This window comes from Sapajus apella, unplaced genomic scaffold, assembly GCF_009761245.1.
Source record: "Sapajus apella isolate SASKATOON/1434 unplaced genomic scaffold, GSC_monkey_1.0 scaffold2, whole genome shotgun sequence".
Lineage (NCBI taxonomy): Eukaryota > Metazoa > Chordata > Mammalia > Primates > Cebidae > Sapajus > Sapajus apella.
In genome coordinates, this window is record NW_022436942.1 from 72,663,468 (window position 1) to 72,669,592 (window position 6,125).

Sequence of the window (6,125 nt, forward strand, 5' to 3'; positions counted from 1 at the left end):
AAGGAAATAGATGGGCAGGGGGCATATTTTTATACCAGGTGGCTGGAAAGCTGTTATAAAACTCCTGAGGCCTGGACAAAGGACTCAGAAGCTGAGAGGACAGGCTCTCACTGGATAAAAATGAGAGAATTTGAGCATAAATAAGGATAACACATTGAAACACATCAAATATGTTTGAATTCAGGAGTTCATAATGATACTCAAGAATTCACTGGTTACTTTTAGGAGATGCTAGGAGACCAACTCATTACTTTGAAAATTGTAAAATAGAGGAAAAGAATTGAACATTTACCCTGCTTTTCATGTAAGAATGATACCACAGGGTGATAAAAGAGTGTATGTTCATGACAAGCCTGAGTGACACAGTGAGACCACCATCTCTACAAAAAATACAAAAAATAGCTAGGTGTGGTAGCACATGCCTGCAGTCCCAGCTACTTGGGAGGCTGGGTTTGGAGGATTGCTTGAGCCCAGGAATTTGAGGCTGCAGTAATTGCACCACTGCAATCCATTCTGGGAGACCAAGCGAGACTCTCTTTCCTAAAAGACAAACAAACAAAAGTATATGAAGGGAAGTTTCTCTCCACAGAAGTATTCTACACGATTAATGAAGATGCAATAGTACCATTAGAATGCCACCGTTTTGCACTCTATGAACTAATGACTTTTGGTACTGATGGTCAGTGTCCACTAACATCACAAAAGAGACACAGGTAGATGTCACGTACCTTCTAATGGAAGAATGGACACCACCTGTGAAGTCGTTTTGCAAACAAAAACAAAAGTTGAACTTGAATCTGACCAAGCCCCTTGACTTAATTATCAATTCATAAGACAGTTTGAGGCAAAATGACAGCACAGAGATTCAGTCAGGAAAGTCCAGACCGGGAAAAACTTTATAGGACAAAAAGGAAATAACACAATAAATACAAATAAATGCAATCATATCTCTGTTTAGGTCTATATCTCTGTGTCTAGATGTAGGTCTAACTACAGATAGATAAAATAGATGTAGAGTCTACAGATCAAAAGGGTCGTGAGAGACATGTTAACCAAAAACGACACCTGGCTTTTATTTGGATCTTGATTCAAATGGGTTGTTAAAAAATAAAAAGCATTTAGGAATTTGTGTGTTGCTGTTGCTCTGCTGCCCAGGCTGGAGTGCAATGGCACAATCATAGCTCACTGCAGCCTCGCATCCTGGGCTCAAGAAATCCTCCAGCCTCAGCCTCCCAAAATGCTGGGATTACAAGTGTGAGCCACTGTGCCCGGCTGTATTTAGGAAAATTTAAGGATTGGTTAGATACTTGATGTTGTTAAGGAATTATTATGATAATGACACTGCAGTTTTGTTTTAAAAGTAGGAGTTCTATCAAAGCTTTGAGTTAATTGAAGAAAAAACAAAAATAAATGAATGGATGAATGGATGAATGGATGGATGAATGGATGAATGAATGAATGGATGGATGAATGAATGAATGAATGAATGTCAGAGTTCTATAGCAGTGTTCCCGAACCTTTTTGGCATCAGGAACTGATTTCATAGAAGACAATTTTTCCACGAACAGGATGGGGTAGTTGGGGGTGGTGGATATGGTTTGGTTTCAGGATGATTCAAGTGCATTACATTTATTGTGCTCTTTATTTCAATTATTATTACATTATAATATATATAGCATCAATGTGAGCCCTGAGCTTGTTTTCCAGCAACTAGATGGTCTCATCTGGGGGTGATGGGAGACAGTGACAGATCATCAGGCATTAGATTCTCATAAGGAGCGTGCAGACTAGATCCCTTGCATGCACAGTTCACAATATGGTTCATGCTCCTATGAGAATCTAATGCAAGCTGGGTGCAGTGGCCTGTAATCCCAACACTTTGGAACACTGAGGCAGGTGGATCACCTAAGGTCAGGAGTTCGAGACCAGCCTGGCCAAAATGGTCAGAAACCCTCTCTCCACCAAACATACAAAAAATTAGCTGGGTGTGGTGGTGCATGCCTGTAATCCCAGCTACTCAGGAGACTGAGGCAGGAGAACTGCTTGAACCTGGGAGAAAGAGGTTGCAGTAAGCCGAGATCGCACCACTGCACTCCAGCCTGGGTGACAGAGCAAGACTCTGTCTCAAATAAATAAATAGAAAAAATAATTTTAAAAAAATCTAATTCAGCCTCTGACCTGACAAGAGGCAGTCAGGCAGTAATACGAGCAATGGCGAGGGGATGAAAATACAGATAAAATTTCACTTGCTTACCCTCTGCTCACCTTCTGCTGTGTGGCCCATTTTCTTTTTTTCCCCCCCTTTGGGTATTTTTAATTGCATTTTAGGTTTTGGGGTACATGTGAAGAACATGCAAGATTGTTGCATAGGTACACACGTGGCAGTGTGATTTGCTGCCTTCCTCCCCTTCACCTATATCTGGCATTTCTCCCCATGCTTTCTTTCCCCAACTCACCACCCCCCGCTGTCCCTCCCCTATTTCCCCCCAGCTGACCCCAGTGTGTAGTGCTCCCCTCCCTGTGTCCATGTACTCTCATTGTTCAACACCCGCCTATGAGTGAGAACATGCGGTGTTTGATTTTCTGCTCTTGTGTCAGTTTTCTGAGAATGATGGTTTCCAGGTTCATCCATGTCCCTACAAAGGACACAAATTCACCGTTTTTGATGGCTGCATAATATTCCATGGTATATATGTGTGTGTGGCCCATTTTCTAACAGGCCACAGACAGGAACCACTTCATGGCCCAGGGATTGGGGATCCCTGTTCTAGACGATTTTTAAGGCAGCGAAACTTCTGATCATGATACTATAAGGTGAATACATGTTGTTACACATTTGTCCAAACCCCATAAAAGGTACAACACCAAGAGTGATCCTAAAGTCTTTATTTTAAAAATGAATTCTTATCTTTTAGAGATATATAGTAAGATATTAAATATAAAATAATAAGACGTGGGATTTACTTCAAATTAATTGAAGGAGGAGAGGCTGGAAGTATCAGTGGAACAAGATGGCCATTAGTTGGTAAGGTGGATGATGAATAAATGGGGATTTATTTAGCTATTTTCTTTATCTTTGCTTATGCTTGAAATATTTTATAGTAACAAGTTTTAAAATTATACAGAGAATAAGGCCAGGCGTGGTGGCTCATGTCTATAATCCTAACACTCTGGAAGCCGAGGTGGGCGGATTACTTGAGGTCAGGAGGTTGAGACCAGGCTGGCCAACTTGGTGAAAACCCCTCTCTATTAAAAAGACAAAAACTTAGCCAGACATGGTGGTGTGTGCCTGTAATCCCAGCTACTCGAGAGGCTGACACAGGAAAATCACTTGAATCCAGGAGGCAGAGGTTGCAGTGAGTTGAGATCATTCCACTGCACTTCAGTCTGGGCCACAGAGTGAGACTCTCTCTCAAAAACAAATTAATTAATAAAAATAAATTTTAAAAATATATGTACATACAGAAAATTATTTCATTTATATAAAATTAGTCTATTTATGAGCTAGGCATGGCAGCTCATGCCTATAATCCCAGGCCTTTAGGAGGCTGAGGCAGGAGGACTGCTTGAGCCCAAAAGTTGGAGACCAGCCTGGGCAACATAGTGAGATCCCATCTCTAATAAAAATAAAAATAATAAAAAAAAATTAGCCAAGCATGGTGGCAAAAAAATTAGTTTATCTATCTATACACCCATACACATACACATACACACACACACAAATGGTCTATAACTGTAGCCATGTACATATACATGCATTGCTGTCTTCCCATTCCTGAGCCTCATCACTCATTCCTGACACCCCATTCCATCTCAAAATGCCATCCATCTGTAGCAACACTCAGGCATAAGTCTAAAGAAGTAGACAAGAACCAGATTACGAATACAGTTCTTCTGTTTGCCATGCTAGAGGGTTTGAACTTTAGCCAGATGTTCATGAAGTTCCAATGAAGAACTAGCAGCCTTAGTGGCTGACGTTGAGAACAAAGGAAATATGGTGGTTTGTTTGGGGGCAGCTGAGGAAGAGAAGACTCTGTGATCTGAGAGCAAGTTATGGCAAAAGGTATTCTTGGGTACTCCCACAAGAGGGTCTCAAAGTCCATTTAGAATTGGCCTTAACAGAAACCGCAGAACAAAGGCCAGCTCATTCTTACTTCTTTTCTCCGTGGCAAACTCCAGCTGGTGATCTCAGAGGGAAGAGGCTTGTAAGAATTAAAAATGAAGGGTGTTGAATCCAGCAGTTCCACTTTGGGTACATGCCCAAAAGAACTGAAAGCAGGGCTTGAAGAGGTATTTATATATTCAGCTTCATAGCAGCATTATTCAAAATAGCCAAAATGTGGAAGGAAGTCAGCTGTTTCCCAGTGGGTAAGTGGCTAAACGAGATGTGGTATCTCCATACAATGAAATATTATTGAGAGCCAAGGGTAGGCACCAGTCCTTGAAGGTGCATGGCTCTAAACCAGACAAAAAGAAGCCTCAAGGTGCTTGGAGTACCAGGTAGCAGGCAAGTGGTGGGCTTTTCAGCGTGGTCTTTAGGATTTGCAGCTCAAGGAAGTGAGTTGTTGAAGCTGCCACCCAAACTGGTCAAACCAGGGCAAGATAAAGTCTTCAGAGCCCTCTATATGTTGGATCCCAGAACTCCAGATGAACTATGCTTTGAGGAAGGTGATATCATCTACGTTACTGACATGAATGATGCCAGTTGGTGGAAAGGTAACTCCAAAGGCAGGACTGGACTAATTCCAAGCAACTATGTGGTTATGCAGGCAGAATCCATTGACAATCCATTGTGTGAAGGAGCCAAAAGAGGTAACTTGAGTTAGTTGCCAGAGTTTTTGGACAACCAAGTGGGTGTTCATGGCTGAGACAAAGCCAGAAGCATTGCCTTAGACTAGGCTTGTCATGGGGATCTCAGAAATACAGTGGCAATGCTATTTACTCAACCAAGTATTGAACTGAGCCAATAGAACAAGTTGGGAGACACAGCTGTGCATGCTGCTGCCTGGAAAGTTTACGCAGATATCGTCCAGTTGCTTCTGGCAAAAGGTGCCAGAACAGACTGAAGAAACAATGAGAGGACACTGGCTTTGGGCATGGCTTTGGGCAATGCTGCCCGTGCATCTCTCCAGAGAAAGACACAGGGCACAGTTGCAGTTCAAACATTAAGCAATGCTCCTGTTATTCCAAAACTTTGTCTACCGGAAGAGGACTGGTAATTATTTTTTGTAAAGACATATGAACGTGGCAGTGTTGCACTGTTTTTGAGTAGAACAGGTAATGAATGGTTCTCACCTTTGGTTTGGCAATAAGTGACTGAATTATTTACTGTATAAAATACGTTTATGTCCACCAGAGTTGAACAAGAAGAGATGATCTCTATTTATCAAGCTAAAGGAATTATATAGTATTTTTTCTTTGAAAAAATCAGTGTTGGGCGCAGTGGTGTCTTCTTTAGAGACAGAGTCTCGCTCTGTCACCCAGGCTGGAGTGCAGTGGCATGATCTCGGCTCAGTGCAACCTCCACCTCCTGGGTTCAAGCGACTTTCCTGCCTCAGCCTCCTAAGTAGCTATGTTTGAGTACCAATATTAGAAGTGGTAATATTTCCAATTTGTGTGTGTCTTGTTTGCTACACTGAAAAAAAAAAGAAACATTTCATATTTTAAATTTGTGATTTTTCTTAGGCAGAGTTCCTCTTGAGTTGGGATAAAGATTTGAGGGCATTTTGTCTACTTGGGAGGTGATGCCTGGAAGCACCACTAGTAGAGCTGGGGAGTGAGACAGAGAAGGAAAGAAGCCAACACAAGTTCCATTAATTCATAAGCAGGTGGTGACCACCGTGGGCAGCTGAGACTCAATCCTCCTGGAGACTTCTGGGAAATTCTGTAAGTTGATGTCCCGCTGAGAAATGAGGAACTGGGGGATTTATCCTTAAACTCCTGCTTGTTACTAATTGAGGGCTGCCCCTGGGATACCATCTTCCAACCATTTCTAACCAGCTCCTGACACTGTCCAAGTACACACCGGTAACATTTGAATTCCCAGGTAGAGACAAAGCACTTGTGGGTAAGAACCTATTAGAGATTGTGGTACTGCTGAGTATCTGAATATCTGGATCATAACT

The 6,125-nt window shown here is 42.0% G+C and overlaps 1 pseudogene; it reads left to right on the top strand.

Moving 5' to 3' along the window:
- The first annotated feature begins 4,525 nt into the window (after nt 1–4,525).
- LOC116555006 lies at nt 4,526–5,219 on the top strand (annotated as a pseudogene).
- The last annotated feature ends 906 nt before the right edge of the window (nt 5,220–6,125 follow it).